The sequence below is a fragment of the Lepidochelys olivacea genome (genome assembly GCF_965140295.1).
Source record: "Lepidochelys olivacea isolate rLepOli2 genome assembly, chromosome: 13".
Classification (NCBI taxonomy): domain Eukaryota; kingdom Metazoa; phylum Chordata; order Testudines; family Cheloniidae; genus Lepidochelys; species Lepidochelys olivacea.
The window spans coordinates 40,709,945-40,729,928 of record NC_140423.1 but is presented as its reverse complement, the minus strand read 5'-3'; positions in this window follow the sequence as shown (position 1 = coordinate 40,729,928).

Genomic DNA, 19,984 nt, shown 5'->3' with positions numbered 1-19,984 from the left:
CTGTCCGTGCAACAATTTGTGTTTGTATCTGAGTCAGTAGGGGTGACCTTGTGCATATCTGAATCTGTGACTCGGTATGCTTTTGCCTTGTGTGACGGTGTGTGTTTGTGGAGAAGGGGGAAAAGACTGCGAACGAGAAAACGAAGATAGGGTGAAATGGAAATCAATCAATAGCTGTGTATAAAACTAACCCAATTAGCAAAATACATTAATAAAAACCAAATAATCTTATTATACAGCACTAGTCTATTGGTGTGATATAGAATATTAAAAATTCCATATGCTGGATATCTCACCGGATTCTCCCTGCCAGCACAGCTTTGGCCAATTTTTCTATTATGCTATTCAATGTAGAGAGGAATCAGTATCTTAAAAAATGTGTAAATTTCTTAGCACCACCCATGTGGACTGAATTTCTTTCTGTGGTCTCTTTTGCCCTCTGCTGGTGAAATCCTTAACTTTTCTGCTAGCAACATTTTAAATTGAACAATTCCAGTAAATAGGTCAAAGGGAAAAAAACAACCATCCTCTCTGCTTATACCACAAGGCACATTTATTCACTTTTCTTTCCATTTCTCATCTTGTCAGCTGGCTGGTGCTTCTGCATGATGAGCAGTTAAAATGCAATTTGCTGGCTGCCGGGAACAGGTTGCTCCTCTTTAAAAGAGGGCTGAATGAGATAACAGTGTTCTAAGAGGAGATTTGAAGACGCTTTCCTTTTGGACAAGTGCTAAATTACCTGTATGACAAAGTAAGTGACTTATAAAAACTACTATGGAAGATGGAATTTAGGAAAATTTTGGAGGTTGCCTCAAGGGTTTGTATACTCAATTCAGTTAAGCTTAATGGAAATCAGACATTCAAATAAATTTCAGCCACGTCTCATTTGTGGGAAGGAATATCATATTAGTAGGGTTATGTAATGATCCTGTGGAACTCCTTGCCACAAGGTACCAATCTGGTCAAGATATTAGTAGTGTTCAAAAAAGCTTTGGATGTCGATATGAATAATGGGAACATCCAGAATGATGTTAGAGGTCTGAAGTGTATCAAGGGTATAAACTAGAGCTAGTCAACCGAGCCCAATGGAAGGGTTTTCTGTCAGAAAATCCTGTTTCATCAAAATTAAAACTTTCTGCTGGAAGGTGTTGATCAAATGTCATTTCAGAAGAAAAGTGGAAGAGAACATTCTGATGGGCATTCTGATGAGGTCAAAGCATCCTTTTCTGACCTTATTGGAATGGAAAATTTCAGTGTTTCATTTCAAAATGACTTTTTGCTTCCAAATGTTTCAATTAATATTTTCTGATAAAAAAAACAGGCCAAAATCAGAATGAAACATTTCGGTTGTCTGAATTTGAATGCTCTGATAGACCAAAGATAGAATTGTTTTGAAAATTCCATATCTGTGGAAAATTTCAATTTTGGGGGTTACAATTTGGAATGAAAACTAATTTCAAAGTCTTAAAATCTTTCATGAAACAGAAATTCTGTTTCCCCTCCAGTTTCAGTGCACAAACCAACCATTAAATGATGGGGTCAAGAAGAAACTTCTCCTCTGGACAGACAAGTACATAACATCCTGGTGTCTGTCAGCTTCTTTTGAAGCGTCTGGTACTGACCATGGCTGGAAAAGGGCATTGGACTCGATAGAACATGGTCTGTTCTAGTGATTCCTTTGTGCCCATAAACCTCCAGAGTTTTTGCTGAGGGACTTATCACTGTGGAAACAAAGTGTTGCTTCCCCTCCACTGACCATTGAGGATGGATCAGACTGCTTCAGATGCCAGGTAAGAACCACATCAGCATGGGAACTTTTTATGCCATAAACACATTTGTATCATTATAAAAATGTTCTTTTAGTGTGTTGAAATGGGACTCAGGAGATCTGGGTTGAATTCCCAGTTCTGCCACAGACTTCCTGTGTGACCTTGGGCAAGTCACTTAATCTGTCTGTGCCTCAGTTTCCCCATATGTGAAATGGATATAATGTTCCTTCCCTATGTTACACTGGGAGGGTAAATTCACTAAAGTTTGTAAGTCACCCAGATATAGCACTGATGGGGAGTCATATAAGTACCCAAGCAGAGAGACAGAACAGAAATATATGCATTGGTTGTACTTCTTTTCCCATTCCACTTATAAATGTCCCAGATACTGATTCCTCATTGATGCCAATGGGAGAGTTTCTGTTCACTTCCATGGCTTTTGTATTAGGCCCTTGCAGAGAGGTTTTCAAAGTTGTTTAAGTGGTTTGACTCACTGATTCCCTTTTAATTTTGGCTGAGGTTTTCAAAGGAGCCTCAGGGAATTAGGCACCTGACACCTATTGGAAAATCCCAGACTTTAATGGGAATTGGGCGTCCAAATCACATAGGAAATCACAAATCTCAGTTTTATGCATGAACACATTTTGCACGTCTGTAAGGACAGAACTCCAGTAAGCTTCATATTCTCAGATTTCCAAAGTCCGAAAGCAATTTTAAAAAAAAAACATTGTGTATTGTTAAGCGTGTCTGGAAGTTGGGAAGACTAGTCACAGAAAATCTCTTAATCTAAACTGGGTCATAAGTAAGTGACAAATGAGGAAGAAGAAGGTTTGATGGTAAGTGGTTTAGGGGAGATTTTTGCAAACTGGAGTCAGGCGGTGGTGGTACTGATGGTCATAACAAACTTGTCTTTGGATCAGGAACAAAACTTAAGATTCAGCCAAGGAAGTATGAACTTCATTTAAAACCTAACCCAGTCTGCAATGCTGAAGAAAGAGTCTCTTCTTCTTTTTACTGCCGTCTAACATGGCTTAGTTTGCTTCTCATAGTTTAACTGTACCTTAGAGACCAATGCTGGAATTTTCAAAGGCTTCAAGGATCACATGGGGGAATTGACTGGCCTAATTATTCTGTAATAGCTATTTTGGTATGATTCAGAATAATTTCCCTATGTGGACATTCTATTACAGAATAAAGGTGATTTTATTCCAGCATAATTACTCCACTTTGTGAACAGAGTAGTTATTCCAGAATAAAGTCACTTTTATTCTTAAATAGGCTGCTGTCCATTTGTGGACTAGTCCCCGGAACATGGCTGTGATTTTTGCCAGGAGGTTAAATTAACAAACTTGTGGCCACACTGAATGAAATAGTGATGACTGTCTGTGGAAAATGCAATTTTAATGTTATTATTCCAGTAGCACTGAGAGGCCTCAGCTGGGCTTGGGACCCCTGTACCAAAAGTGTAGTGAGAGATGCTCCATGCCCTGAAAGATTAAACAGCCAAAGGGTGGCAGGGGAAATAGAGTCACAGAGCAGTGAAGTGACTTGACCAAGTCACATTATAAATCAGTAGCAGAGCCAGGAACAGAACCGAGGTGTCCAGACTTCCTGTGCAGTGCTTTAGCCACTAGATCATGCTGCATTAAGCCATGTATAATTTGTAGCAAAGGCTGAGATTTACAAAGTCTTCTGTGATATTTATATGCCCAGTTCTCGTTAATTCAAATAGGATTTGGGCATACAAATCCCATAGGTTCTTCTAAAATACCACCCCATCTTCCATTAAGGTTAAGGAGGGTAAGTAGATGAATCCCTTAGATAGATTAAAAAAATCTCAACCACACCCTTTCAGGCTGGGATTTCCAAAGAATCTTAAGGGAGTTAGGCACACAAATCCCTTTGTATAGAAATATGATTTGGGTGCCTAACTCACTTGGGCCACTTTGCAAATCCCAGCCTGGGGATTTTTATAACTCAGATGGCATAAACCAGAAGTCAGAACTCCTTTCACCGAGAGGTGTTAGAATCAATTCTGACAACATATGGATCAAATCCCCAGGTGGCATAAATCAGCATAGCTCCATTGAAGTCATGTGTGAGACCCTTCACTGGTGTAAATTGGCATCGCTCCACTCAATGAAGCAGAGCTGTGAAAATTTAGCAGGACTGGCCAGAAAATAAGAATTCTGGCCCATGAACAATTGTGAGTTTTACAGTTTGTTTCCATTCCACATCAGAATGAAATGGAGACCTCTGGAAATCTGAAAAGAGCGAGAGAGACCCCAGAATAGCCACTTGTCCAGTGGTTAGAACATGTATCTGGGTTGTTGGAAATCCAATTTCAAGCCCCTGATTTGCTTTTGAAACTTGCATCCATGCTGAAGTAATGAATTAACACAATATGGTGATAACGGCACTTTGGACAGACAGCTAGCTTGCTCGCCAGGCAGACTGTTCACCATATGTAATGAAGGCAGCTCACAAAAAATGATAGTTTCATAGATGAGCCGGGGGAGGGTTATTGTAAAGGGCAGAGAGACTGTGGCGATGCCAACAATTTCACGCTCACATCTGAGAGTGGGACAAGGTTAAAAGTTGTGCCAAGTAAGTGTTTCCGTTGCAACTGGTCAAAGCTGTAATTATTTATATTCAAGAGAGCGTATTGCCAGCGAGAATCTCCAGCGGGTGTACAATGAAAAACAGACCTGGAGACAGAGTGGAAAACACCGTGTGTTTGAGGTGGGGTTTTTGTAAAGTGACTGACAGATGTGGGAATCAAGGTGACAGGAAAATGATATTTGGAGCTGGGACTAGACTTAAAGTACAACTTGGTAAGCGCTAAACATTCAGATAGAGGGAATTTGATTTTGCATGGACCATATGTGGGCATTGGAGTCACTCCTGGAGGTAGATTGGCCAAATATTTTGAGCACCACGTCATACTGGGTTGGTGGCTGGGTACGATGGGACATTCTTGAGAGAGGTTACGTGTAATTACACATTTTTGGAATTTTATGCAGAATATTTTAAATAAAAAATGTTCTTGATATTTGAGAAAAATGTAAACTTTAAAAGCAAAGATTGAGCTGCAGAAGGGATCTGGATGCATGAATCCCCTAGCAACTTTGAAATCTCAGCGAAAACATTTAAATTTCCCCCCAGATATATTTTATTTTTAGAAATGGTTCACTTTTTAAAAAATGTCACCATGTGGTGAAGCAGATCAATCAATCAATCAATCAAGAGGCAATGGAAAAAGTCTGAGACATTAAAACTCTTTTTGATAAAAAATGGAAAATTTCAGGAAAATAAAAATGCTTTTATGGAAATTTCTGTTTTTGAAAATTGGCCAGATTTTGTCTTGTTTTACTGAACTATTATGAATGAATTAGCTGGGAATGAGAAGAAAGGTAGAGATTTTCAAAAATGCCATGGGTATTTGGATGTCCAATTCCCATTAAAATTTACTAGGAATTAACTAAGCATCCAAATCCCATAGGTGGCTTTGGAAGTCTCAGATAGACACTGTTGCCTTCATCTGGTGTAAATCTGTGTAGCTCCATTAGATCTGCTTTACACCAGCTAAGCATCTGGCCCCCTGGCTGTGTGTATTCTTAGAAGTCAAGTAGGATCTTTGGTGAGCTACTGGTTTTTGTAAAGCTCTCTGTGAGAGTGTAACACTGGTTCTAGCTCTGAGAAGCTCACATTTGGAAAGGGGACAAGGTTGTCTGTATATCCAGGTAAGTTTCAACCATCCAAACTCTGCATAAACATATAAGGTGAAATCCTTGGATGTGGTGACTCCATATTGACTTCAGTGGAGTTACACAAGGAGATAATTTGTTGTCCTGAAATGTACCATTTTCAGCCTAGGGCTAGAGCCACAGCTAGCATAATTTGGCAATGAATAAAACTATGATAAATTAAACCAGCTGAAAATCTGGCCCCTAATATTGCTCATGTTTTTGTAGAAAATGTTTACGTCCTCACTGGCTAGAAAATGGGACACTTGTGGGTGTGTACAGGTAGGAGATGAGAATAGGAGATGAAAATGGGATGAGAATGTGATGAGAATGAGATGAGAACTGAAACCAATCACCCAAGTGTAAATCATGAGTAACTCCATTAGTGGCCATTGGGGCCAATTCTCTGTACACTCAGCACAGTGTAAATCTGGAGTAACTCCATTGAAATTCAAGAGGGCTTAGGCACTTTTCAAAATTTTATCCTGAGTGCCTAAATCCCTTAGGGAATTAAAGACAGATAGATAGATAGATAGATAGATAGATAGATAGATAGATCACATTATGTAACAAATATACCTTATATTTCAGAGAGGAAATGAAGGTGAGTTTTTGTTAAGGGCTTAGATGCTGTGAGAAACACCAATGAGAAGCTCACATTTGGGAGTGGAACACAATTAAAAGTAGTGCCAAGTAAGTCACTTAGTTTTAACTAAAGAAAATTTTGGATGGGCTTTCCAAAGAAATGTAAGGAACCTGAATCCCATTGGTTCCAATGCAAACTAGGCACCTAACTGTGTTAGACTGCTTTGAAAATCCCAAGCTTAGATATTAGAGTCCACTAATTGTTGGTGTGAATCATCTAAATGAAGGACAAAGGTTGAACTTCAAGTAATTAATGATATAGATAACGAGTAAGAGATTCATAGAAATGTAGGGCTGGAAGGGACCTCAAAAGGTCATCCAGTCCATCCCTAGCTCTGCGGCAGGATTAAGCATACATAGATGATCCCTGATAGATGTTTGTTTAACCTTTTTTTTATACCACCAGTGATGGGGATTCCACCACCCCATTCCACATAATGAGAGAAAGCTGAATTCACGTTTTGGTTGCTATGAGTTTTTGTAAAGCAGTTGGCTGGTGTGCTAATGATGCCAGCAATAAGATGACTTTCGGAGCTGGGACTAGATTGCAAGTGCAACCTGGTAAGAAAGATGGATTGGAGATGGGGTGTAAATGAAAGGATAATCACAAACGATCATTTAGGTTTTGATAGTGGTCTCCCGTACATTCAGTTGACCGTGAGTGTGGTAACAATTCTTAAGGCCATCGCTATATATCGTCTTTGATGCTAACTCAATACCTCATTTAGCTGTTGAGAATGTAGTTTTACAGTTAATCCCACTTGGCTCGGTAAAATGGTGTTGGGCAAGTTCTCACCCAACATGACCAAGTGTTGGACAGTCAAGTCCTTGGTTAGAAAGGGAGTGAGAAACTTTAGTTGGATAAATAGAGAAAGAAACTGCATCTTGGATGAAAGTTACTTACAACACTATTTGTAAAGCCCCTTGTTATGGTGTCCCACTGGAGGTGACAGGTTTAAGATTACATTTGGAAGAGGGACAAAGCTTAAAGTGAATGCAAGTAAGTTTACAAATATTTATAGGAATTCTTATCTCGTAGATTTTAAGTCCAGAAGGGGCCATTAGATCATCTGCTCTGACCTCCTGTGTGACACAGGCCTGAGATTTCACTCAGTTGCCCCTATATTGAGCCCAATAACTTGTGTTTGACTGAAACTTATCTTCCAGAAATGCACCCAGTCTTGAAGACATCAGGAGAACAAGATTAGTCTCTTCCATTAGTAGTTTCCTCCAATAGTGCACTCTCACTGCTAAAAATGTGTGTCATATTTCTAATTTGAGTTTGTCTGGCTTTAGCTTCCAGCCACTGGTCCCCCAATCCAATACCCTGTCTCTGACAGTGCCCAAGTACTATCTGTTCAATAACAATGAAAGAAATTAGCATTAAATAAGTCTTGTTTATTAAAGAGGAATTATTAATAGTTCCATATTTATTTCTTATACTTTTAGTTCCCATGTTTGATTCTTATACTTTCAGCTGACAATAAATGTCTTCATAAAAATGAAGGCCACTTTATATTAAGGCCTTTCCATACACTTAGACATGGAAAAAGAATCTTGGCTGCTGTACGTAGAGAGGAAAGGGTCTGTTGGGGGAAAGTTACCATCAGCTGCTTTTTGTAAAGTCCTGTGTTATGGTGTAATGTTGGTGCCGGCTCGTATGCACTTGTCTTTGGAAGTGGGACAAAACTGACAGTTGATCCAAGTAAGTCTAAATTTTAACAGCAACTTACAGTAATTTACACCAAGAATGTCAAACCCATAACTCCCACTGACTTCAGAAATCTTAGCAGGTGCTCAGCACTTCTGAACATCAGGACAAACCTTTGTGTAGGTATCTGAATCTGGATTGAAGAGTTTAACTTTAGTCACTCAGCTCTAAGAATGCTGGCATTTTGCTAAAGACATCCCTAAATATTCAATTTGTGCTTTTATACTGGAATTTTCAAAGGCTCTTATGGGAATTGGGCTTCCAAAAGATGCCAAATTTTCAGTCTTCTTTGAAAATCTCAGCTTTAAAGCTTTGAATTTCCAGATATTGGGAGGGAAATATGTGAGTGAATATATTGTGAGTGAAGTATACCAGGAGAAAAAAGAAAGAAGAGGCAGAAATAGATATTTTAAAGGACAGACATTTACAACTGGCTACAGAGATTTACAGCACAATAATTTTCTTAACGTTCTTCCCTCTGCATGGTTTCTTATGTGATCCATATCACCATGAAAGAATGCTATGAAAGTCGCATAGGTGCTGGTGAGGATTTTACCCTAGGGCTAGATTCTGCCTTCTTATAATCACAGCTTACTCCAGGTGTTGTTTAGTTTAGTTTGTCTCATTTTCACTGGGGTGAGGTGAACCCCAGGCTGTGGATTTTTAAAGGAAACTGAGGGAGGCAGGGCCCCAAATCTCATTGAAAGTCAGTTGGACAGAGGTGCCCAATTCAGTTAGGTTCCTTCGCAAATCCCAGCCTGCTTGTGCAGTTTGTGACTTTCAAAGACCATGTGCTTGAGTTTTTGTAAAGCATCTGATGACAGTGATAATGCAGGTGTCAACAATAAGCTCATCTTCGGGCAGGGGACACGCTTAAAAGTAATTCCTGGTAAGTGGAAAACTCAGAGTTGCTTTACAATGGTTATTTTATCTGCTGACCATATTTCACTCCAGCCTGTGTGCTTAAAGTCATTCCTGCTTCAGCAAAGAACATGATTCAAGGACTTGAGAATAAGTATATAGCTTAGGTGATTTTGAATATCCCACCTACTATAAGGATTTAGAGACCTTGTTCCCATTAGTTTTAATTGGTCATCCAAATAGTTTAGGCAGCTATGAAAATTTCAGCATCTATCTATCTATCTATCTATCTATCTATCTATCTATCTATCTATCTATCTATCTATCTACTATGGAGATGTAACAAGTTTGATATCTGAGAGTGAGTGAGAGAGAGAGATTCACAATCTGTAATGAATGCACTTATACAGGTTTCAGAGTAACAGCCGTGTTAGTCTGTATTCGCAAAAAGAAAAGGAGTACTTGTGGCACCTTAGAGACTAACCAATTTATTTGAGCATGAGCTTTCATGAGCTACAGCTCACTTTATCGGATGCATACCGTGGAAACTGCAGCAGACTTTATATACACACAGAGAATATGAAACAATACCTCCTCCCACCCCACTGTCCTGCTGGTAATAGCTTATCTAAAGTGATCATCAGGTTGGGCCATTTCCAGCACAAATCCAGGTTTTCTCACCCTCCACCCCCCCCCCCCAAAATCAGAGTGAATTTGTGTGGGGGGGTGGAGGGTGAGAAAACCTGGATTTGTGCTGGAAATGGCCCAACCTGATGATCACTTTAGATAAGCTATTACCAGCAGGACAGTGGGGTGGGAGGAGGTATTGTTTCATATTCTCTGTGTGTATATAAAGTCTGCTGCAGTTTCCACGGTATGCATCGGATGAAGTGAGCTGTAGCTCACGAAAGCTCATGCTCAAATAAATTGGTTAGTCTCTAAGGTGCCACAAGTAGTCCTTTTCTTTTTGCACTTATACAGTGTCAGATATGAAGGGAAGATGGATTTTTGTAAAGGGTTGAGAGGTTGTGGGAAACAACTATGAAAAACTCATATTTGGCAGTGGAACACAACTGAAAGTAGTGGGACGTAAGTGGCTCACTTTCAGCTAGAGAACTTTTGAGGTAGAGATTTTCAAAGTTGATTATGGGATCATGGGTCCCAGCTCTTTGCAGAATGATTAGGAAGTGGACATCCAAATCCACTAAGTGGTATGAAATGTCCAGAGTGGAAAGACAATCAGTGCGACTCTTTAAGTAAATGGCAAGGGTTGGAGTTCATACATGGGAAAAGAGGTATTGAGAGAAAGCTGAAATCCTGAGATTCCGTAGGTGGGTTTTTGTAAAGCTGTTGGCTGCTGTGCCAATGATGCTAGCAGGAAGACGGTATTTGGAGCTGGGACTAGACTGAAAGTGCAGCCTGGTAAGACAGAGGAAATTCTTTCATATTGAAATTATTGTGGGTTGGACACGAACAGCCACTGGAGACTATCGGGGCTTGACTTAAGGAACGAGCTAGTTTTGATAACTAAACAATTGGTGTTGAGGTCTTGGGGGAAGAGGTGAATCAATGAGAAAATATTCACTTAGGAACTCTACCTTCAGTTGCACCTGTTTGATCCTATTAACTTCAGTGCTTAAGGTTAACTTCGCCCTGCTATTAAGGCCCCAATACAGTAGAGTGGTCAGCACCTGCTCTGAGTCACATGAATTCAATGGGGCAACTCAAGTTGCTTAAAGTTAAGCATGTGCTTAAGTGCTTTGCTAAAACCCCATTGACATCGAAGCACTTGACTTCAATAGGATGGCATATGGATACAACTGAAGGCTGGGTTGGGCCCACTGTTTTCACAATTAACACAGTCGGGAATGGTATGAGAAAAACAATGGAAGGATGCGTGTAAATTACATGTCTTCTCTGACTGAGAGCTGCTCTAGAAGATTTTGTAAATCTTTTACATACAATGATCTCGGAAGTAGAGGCTCTAGCTTCACATTAGAAAAAGGATCAAATCTGAGGGTTAAATCCCAGTAAGTCAAGTCAAGTCTATCTATCCATGGAAATGAGGAATAGGTGAAGCTATAATCAAAAAGTATGATCTGTGTTTCTATATTGGTTTTGTAACTAGTCCTATGTCTAGGAATGTATTCGTAGGACTTCAGGCTATTTTAGGTTAAGGTATATACTTTCTTTTCTGTCTAACATAGGGTTTTATTCTAACACCTATCACCACAGTATCTGAACTCCTTCCTGAAAGAACTGTTATAAAAGCAGATCATATGCTCTATGGAATGAAATTGTGAATTAGAGTCTCTGTGGCTGAACCCATCTGAAGGAGAGGAACAGAAAGTCTTTGCTGAGCCTCACCGGGTGTATTGGGTGAAAATTACCAGGATGAGTTTTTGTAAAGCCGTTTGTGATGGTGCAATGAAGGTATTGCTTATGAGAAGGTCACATTTGGAAGGGGGACAGAGCTCTCCGTATATCCCAGTAAGTCTCAGTGAATAGAATTAAGTTAAGCATGTGCTTAAGTGCTTTGCTAAAACCCAATAGAATGGCATATGGTCCTAGTCCTATGTCTAGGAATGTATTCATAGCACTTCAGGCTATTTTAGGTTAAGGTATATGCTTCTAATCATGTTAGAAATGAAACAGGATCTTTTGTTTTGTAGTTAGAGAAAACAAAGGCAACTTGGGTGGAAGCTGACTTCACAAGTTTTTTGTAGAGGCCTGTTTTATGGTGTTACACTGGTAACAACTATAAACTCACATTTGGGAGTGGAACAAACCTGAGAGTAAACCCAAGTAAGTCTGTGAATAATCAGCTACAATAATTTAGGCAAAAAAATCACAGAGCTGTGGCTGTGAATTTCAAAGCCCAGCTACAGGATTTAGAGAGACGTTTCCCATAAATCACTAGGGTTGGGATTTTCAAATAAGTCTAAGGGGGGAAGGCACCCAACTCACAATAAATTATGTATTGTAGTACTCAGATATTATGGTGATTGATGGCAATCTAAGAAGATAGATAGAATGCTCAAAATATGTAATGACTTTATCTGTATTTTCAGAGATGAAGAGAAGAAGGTGGGTTTTTGTCAAGTGTTGAGAGGCTGTGGGAAACACCTTTGAGAAAGCTGTATTTGGGAGTGGAACAAAATTAGAAATAGTGCCAAGTAAGTGGCTTAATTTCAGCTAGAGAACCATTTAGATATTAGATTGCAGGAATCACTAACTGAAATCACCTAAGCAAACGATTAATAGATAGCAAGATGATGTTGTATTTGCAGACTGAGTGCAATGAGTTTTTGTAAAGTGGTTGATGGGTGTGTGAATAACGCTGGTACAAAGGTGACATTCGGAGCTGGCACTAGACTGAAAGTGCGACCGGGTAAGAAAGAGGCAATGTTTTCTTACTGAAATTATTGTGGCATGGACCATGAGTGGTAATTCGAGCCAACCTTGGTGTTGACTAAGATTCAAGGAGTATTTTAGGTTTCAGAGTAACAGCCGTGTTAGTCTGTATTCGCAAAAAGAAAAGGAGGACTTGTGGCACCTTAGAGACTAACCAATTTATTTGAGCATAAGCTTTCGTGAGCTACAGCTCACTTCATCACTTCCGATGAAGTGAGCTGTAGCTCACGAAAGCTCATGCTCAAATAAATTGGTTAGTCTCTAAGGTGCCACAAGTCCTCCTTTCCTTTTTGCGAATGCAGACTAACACGGCTGCTACTCTATACCTTTATGTATAGTTTATGAGAGGAAGAGGAGGGTTATTTCTCTCTTCCTCCTACTTTTTTTGTTTGTTTATTTTTTGTAAAGCGTTGAAAGGCTTTTAAAGCATTGAAAGGGCAATAGCAATGAGAAATTCATATTTGGGAGGAGAACAAAGTGGTGCCAAATAAGTGGCTTAATTTCAATACCAGAGACTGATCAAGGCCAGAGCGTGTGGGGCCGACATGAGTAACATGAGAACATGCCACAGGCTGCAGCTCATGGGATTATTAATAGTTACCAGCTGGAGGGTGCCTTGGCTGTTTGGTTGCCAGGCGTTTTTGTAAAGTTTTTGGCTGATGTGGGGATGACAGTGACTGGAGGGTCACATTTGGAACAGGAGCTAGATTGAAAGTGCAACCTGGTCAGATAGAGGGAATTTGTCCAGACTCAGATGACTGCGGAAGGGACGGTGTCTGGGCATCGGAGTCCAGCCTGGTGCCGCAAAGCAGCAGCTAGGTTTGAGAACCAAGCGGTATGAGATTTGATGGGTCCAGGAGGGAATATTCCCTGACAAAAACTCTGCCCTCAGATAAACCTGTATGATGCTAATTTCTCACAACTATGCCCTGGGTGACCCTAATGGCTTCATGGTTGTTTCATCCCCTTATTGAGGCCTCACCAGAGCAAAGCACTGAAGGACTGACTTAGTTTTCAGCAGCTGTCTAGTCCAACTGTCTGCATAAGTGCTGAAAGATTTAAGCACATGCTGAACTAATTTATTAAAACCCCACTTTATTAAAACCCCAAAGCCTTGACTTCAGTAAGGTAGCATATGGCTACAACTCAGGGCTGCTTTTGGTCCACTGTCTTTCTCTACTCAGGCTGTGTAGAATGGGAAGAGATAAACTCTGGAAGTGGCTGTTAAAATTGCAAGAGCACTTTGAGAGAGAGCTACCCTTGCGTATTTTTCATCTAATGGGCTAGGACACAGGGTGTCTGAAATGACATTTGGGTAGGACAAATTTGAGAGTAAAACCCAGTAAGTCAAATCTCTCTGTCTCCCTTTCTCTCTTCATCCATCCAGACCTGAAGACCTGTGTAGCTTGAAAGCTAGCCTCTTTCACCAACAGAAGTTGGTCCAATACACATATTCCTTCTCACCAGGTCTCTTTAAAATCTATCTGTCAGTTTGGTAATGTATCAGGAGTGGAATGTGATAAGTTCTGCTTAGATAGGAGGGGAGGATACAAAAATGTACATGCTCAAGTTTTTGTAAAGCTTTTGATGACAGTGATAACACTGCTGGCACCAATAAGCTTATCTTTGGGCAGGGGACACACTTAAGAATAAATGCAGGTAAATGGAAAGATAAGAAATTCTTTATAACTGTTATTTGGTTGTTTGAAAATGATCAGTTCTACCATTTAATAACCACCATCACACTGGGTCAGACCAACGGTCCGTCTAGCCTCGTATTGTGTCTCCAACAATGGCCAGCACCAGAGCTTCAGGAGGAATGTACGGAACAGGACAATTTTGGAGAGATCCACCCCAGTCTTCTCCTCCTGGCTTCTGGTAGGGAATAAGGACTATCAGTCTGGGGCTAGATCCTGAATTCTTAGCTATTAGCACAGCTCCATTCAAGTCAATGGAGCCAGGCCAAGTATGCATCAGCTGGCGGCCTGGTTCATGGTCCATAAATCCACCCTCTCCAACAGTATCATAGACACTAATATAAGTATCTGCTTGGATGGCATTACAGAAAAATGGTAGATAAAGGCGTATACATGAGAAAGAAAGAAAGAAAGAAAGAAAGAAAGAAAGAAAGAAAGAAAGAAAGAAAGAAAGAAAGAAAGAAAGAAAGAAAGAAAGAAAGAAAGAAAGAAGTGATTATTTCCTTAATATTTTTTGCCCACTTTATGGTTTTATTTTAGCCCCTATCACCATAGTATCTGAGCTTCTTCCTGTGAGCTTTGTAATAAAAGTAGCTCACCTCAAATGTACGCTCCAGCCATGATTTCCCCTTTGAGCTAGCAACGCTATTGACTGGTCTAGTTTGGAAGAGGGGAGAAAGAAAATCTCTCCGTATACGTTGGTGTGAGTAAAAGTGAATCTTAAGTGACACTGATAAGCAATGGTGATTGTAAAGCTGTTTATCAAGGTGTAGCTTTGGTAGCGGCTATGGAAAACTCACATTTGGAGAGGGGACACAATTGTCTGTGTATCCAAGCAAGTTCCAGTGAACAAAATTCTCCATGAGTGTATGAGTGGGACAAGTTGTCGGCTTGTGTAAACCAGCCACTGCTCCACTGCGATCAATGGGCTAGATCCCCAGCTGGTGCAGATCAGCACAGCTCCAGTGGAACTAATGGGCCAAATGCCCCAGCTAGTGCAAATCGGAATTGCTCCTTCAGACTCATTGGGCCAGATCCCCAACTAGGGTACATCTCAGGTAGTTCAATGGGAGTCAACAGAGCTGTGTCACTGTTATACCAGCATGCAAATCCATGGTTCTGTGCTTGAGTCTTATACAATCAGCTGGCCATAAATACCTACGTGGATTGGGATTTTTTAAATAGGTTAAGGGAGGTAGGCACCCAATCCCCATTGAAAGTCAATGAGAGCAAAGCATCTAATTGTCTTAGGTTCCCTCAGAAATCCTAGCCATAAGAGTTAAGGCTACTGTATATTAAGGACTTTGCTAAAAGCCTGGTCAGAAATGGAGTGAGGGTCTGTGATTCCAGAAGCAGAGAACCAGAACCGGTTCTTTGGCTGGTGTAAACCAACAGAAATCCTTTGAAGTCATTGGACCAAACCTTGATTTACAGCAGCTGAAGATCTTACCCCCAAACAGCATCTGGGGACACATTTGCCTTCCCCACTTATAGTAAAGTGCTGCTGGTGTTAAAGTTCCCTGCTGGTGGTAGCTACAAACTCACCTTGGGGACAGGGCGTATATCCAAGCCTGGGCGTATATCCAAGGAAGTTGGAAGAAAATCACATTCTCTGCCAAAATGTGCTTGGGAAGCTATGAAGTGCCAGCCTGGATCAGAGGATGAGTCCGTCTGGTCCAGCCTCTGATATCTGACAGTGGGCGGTTTCTTCAGCTCCACATCAAGGTGCCAGAAACCCTTTCATGGACCATTATGTGATAATCTTCCCCTAGGAAAAGTTTTTTCTGCACCTCTGTTAATTTGAGATTATCTTGTACCGTACAGCAGGAGGGTGTAAGTACACTATTAGAACTGGCAGAAGGAGCCTTCAGCTTTGCAGGTAGCTAGAAAAAGTGTATCCTGGGTGAAAGCTGACATCACACGTTTTTGTAAAGTTCTGTTTTATGGTGTCACACTGGCACCAACTACAAAGTCACATTTGGGAGTGGGACAAACCTGAGAGTCAACCCAAGTAAGTCTAAAAATAAACAGCCACAATCACCTAGGTAAAAATCTCAAAGGTAGGTCTGAAGTTTTCAAAGCCACCTTTGAGATTTGGACACTCGCCTCCAATTAAGAAATAACACTAGGATTTCCCAAGAAACCTAAGGTAGTTAGATGCCAACCCCCCATTACATTCTATATTGAAGCACCCAGATGCTATAGTGATAGATAGATAGATAGATAGATAGATAGATAGATAGATAGATAGATAGATAGATAGATAGATAGATAGATAGATAATCTGTTATTTCATAGTCTGAACATTCTGTGTCATTCTTTTCAGAGATGAAGAAAAGGTGGGTTTTTGTAAAGGGTTGAGAGGCTGTGGGAGACAACTACAATAAATTCGTATTTGGGAGTGGAACACAATTAAAAGTAGTGCCAAGTAAGTGTTTTAGTTTCAGTTTGAGAAACTATGAAATCTTTGATTACAGGGATCACTGAAGCGATTCACTTGAGCAAATGGCCACTTAGCTTGACCTCCACACAATGATTAGTAGATATTAAGATGATTTTGTATTTGCTTTTGGTTGTGATGAGTTTTTGTAAAGTAGTTGTCTAGTGTGGGAATGTTGCTGGCACGAAGGTGACATTTGGAGTCGGCACTAAATTGGATGTGCAACCTGGTGAGAAGGAGGGAAATTTTTCTTGCTGAAATGATTGTGATAAGGACCATGTGTGGCCATTTGAGCCCACCCTGATGTTGATTAAAATTCGAAGAGTATGTTAGGTTAGAGTCACAATTGTCCCTGCAGTTACTGCTGGTTTTTGTAAAGCTTTTTATGATGGTGTACCATGGGAACTGCCCAAGGGAAACTCACATTTGGGAAGGGGACATGGTTATCTGTACATCCAAGTAAGTCCACATGAATGAAAATCTCTGGAAATATATGAGTGGTCAAGATTCCTAACTGATGTAAATCAGCATTTCTCCATTGGAAACCAAGGGCCAGATCCCCTGGTAATGTAAATTGGTTTTGCACAATTGGAGTCAACAGGGCCAGGTCATCAAGTGGTGTAAATCTAAGTAGGTCTACGAATCTGGTCCAACACTATATTATTCCAAATGATCCATTTTTTCACCCTATGCCACTGATTTTTTAGTAGAAGATTTCATATCTTTATTGGTGTAGTGATAGGAACACACGTGTGGGCTGTTGGGGAATGATTATTTTAACAAAGGGGAAGTTTGTGGGAGTTTGTTGGGAGATTACTTTTGTTGGGTGTTGTTAGACCAGCTGCTATTTTCTTCTAGCCTTCTAATTTTTGTTGTGAAGTTTCCTGCAGTCCTGCATTTGCACCTTATTTTTGTACTTTTTCTATACTTCCGGAGAAGAATCGAATGTGAGTTTTTGCAAAGTGTTGAGAGGCTGTGGGTAACAGGAATGACAAATTCGTCTTTGGGAGTGGAACAAAATTAAAAGTAGTGCCAAGTAAGTGGCTTCATTTAAATTAGAGAACACATGTAATATTAGATTGTACAGATCAATTAAGTGAATGACCTAATGAAATGACACAAATTGGGTTTTATTCCATTCATAGATTCATAGGTTCCCAGGTCAGAAGGGACCACTGTAATAATTCAGTCTGACATCCTGTATAACACAGGCCCTAGAACTTCCCTGAATTAATTCCTGTTTGAATGAATGGAGATCAAGGTGATATCATGTGTGATCTTGATTTGCTATTATCATAGAATATCAAGGCTGGAAGGGACCTCTAGTCCAACCCCCTACTCAAAGCAGGACCAATCCCCAATTTTTGCCCCAGATCCCCTAAATGGCCTCCTCAGGGATTGAACTCACATCCCTGGGTTTAGCAGGCCAATGCTCAAACCACTGAGCTACCCCCCACCCCCAGGTTTATAGTTTTTGTAAAGCTGTTGGCTGCTGTGGGAATGATGGTGGAAGGAAGGTGACATTTGGCGCTGGGACTAGATTGAAAGTGCAACCTGGTAAGAAAGAGGGAATTTGTCCAGAGCCAGAATATTGTGGCAGAGACCATGAGAGATAATTGGAGCCCGTTTTGGTGATACAAAAAAGGCGCTGGTTTTCAGAACCAAGCAGCGAGTGTTTGGAGGGTAGGTAAGTCATTGACAGAACATCCCTTTGCAAACTCTTCCCCAAATTAGACCTGTGCACCCCTCATGACTTCCTGGTGTTAAGTCAAATTAATCTTCCTATTTAGGGCCAAACAGAGCGAAGCACTTAAGGACGTGGTTAATTTTCAGCACGAGTAGTCACGAGAGCTGATTGGGAACCAGTTTTCCATTCCACAAACTTTTTGGGGGGATTTAAAAAATGTCCCTGTTCTGCATCAATATGAACCCAAGACCTTTCGAAGTTATCCATGTAACAGGAGAGTCCGAAAGCCCTGCCTCCGACAAGCCAATTGCCTGGTGGTTTGGACACTAACCTAGGGTATGGGAGAGCCACTTTCCAGTCCTTGGTCTGCCTGATTTAGAGCAGGGGCCTGAATCTTTGTCTCACACACCCAAGCTGAATGCTCTAATCACCAAGCTATTGGCTAGTTCTTTCCATCTCTCCTGTTGCAGCTTTCCCACTTTGTGTCAATAGTAAATAGTCATTAGGAAACAGACAGATTGAGTCTACATCCTCATGGTTAGGGCACTCACAGAGGAGGTGAGAGATGCTGGTCCAAGTCCTTGGTCTAAATCAGGCAGATCAGACACTTGTACCTTTGTCTTCCACATGCCAGGTGAGTATCCGAATCACTAATTCTACCCTAGTCCTGAGAAACCTCTCAAATGAGAGTCTTGTGGAAACCGGGTCCACTCTCACAGAACATTTCAAATGGTGAGGAACCAGAGTTTTACGAAAAAGAAAACTGGTTGCTCTGAAAATTCCTGACCAGCTCTAGTACTCACAATGAAGTCCTTCAGACTGCGTACATTTTTAAAATTAGGCACGTTCTTTCCTGCTTTATTAACACCCCATTGTCTTCCAAGCACTGACTGCACAAGAGAAGTGTATTACTAGAAAAACAGCCTGCTTTTGGTCCATTGTTTTCACTGTTAAACCATTAGGCAATTGTATCAGACCAGCTCTGGAATTATGCATTAAAATTACAAGGCCAAAAGGAATGAGAGCTCACCAAGCAACATTGTGAAGATTCTTCAGACAGTGACCTAGGTAGCAATGACTTTGCATTCACATTGAGGGATGGGAAAAATCTGAGAGTAAATCCCCATGAGTAAGGTAAAGTAATTCAGCCAGTCAGTCTAGCTCTGTGTTCATGCGCCAAGACTGGAGTGAGATAATTATCCTTATATCGGCAGGGAAAATCCAGAGATGGCCAAAAATCTTAGATGCTCGAGTTGTTGTAAAGCTTTCGATGGGAGTGGTAGGGCTGGTAGCAACGATGAACTGAACTTCGGGCAGGGGGTGCGTTTAACGGTAAATCCAAGGAAGTGGATGGAGCAAAATCTCCTTTACTCTTTTCACTCTTAAGCCTCTATGGAATAGTGTGAGAGAAACTCAGGAATCATCTGTAAAAATTACAAAACCAATCTGAGTGAGAAGCAACAGAGCAGGTTTGGTAAAAAAAAAAATTACATACAATGTCCTGGATAAGAGTCTCTCTAAACTCACCTTCGGGGATGGGACCTGTTTGGGAATAAATCCCTGTAGTTCTCTCCTTCTCTCTCTTCCCCCTTTCCCTCGCCAGTATCTATGTTTGGTTTGTCTTGAGTCAATTCTCAATGAACTTTTGATAGGCAGGGAGGATTCAAAGATTGCCACAATCTAATGTGACGAGGTTTTTGTGAAGCTTTTCATGGCAGGGGTAATACAAGTGGTGGCTATGGAGTTACCTTCGGGAAGGGGACACACCTAAGAGTAAATCCAAGTAAGTGGAGAGAACAAAAACCCTTTGAGAGGAACACATTTGTCTGCGAGTAACCCCAGGTTAGCATTTATGCTTAATAGAAGCCCAGGATTCTTTGAAAACAGGGAATTGATGTGAATCAATAAGTGACCGACAATATCCCGTAAATGATAGCTACCTACGAGCTGTACCTGGAAGACAGAGAGACAGAAAGAGGTGGCCAAATAGCACAGGAATGGAATCTATGTAAGC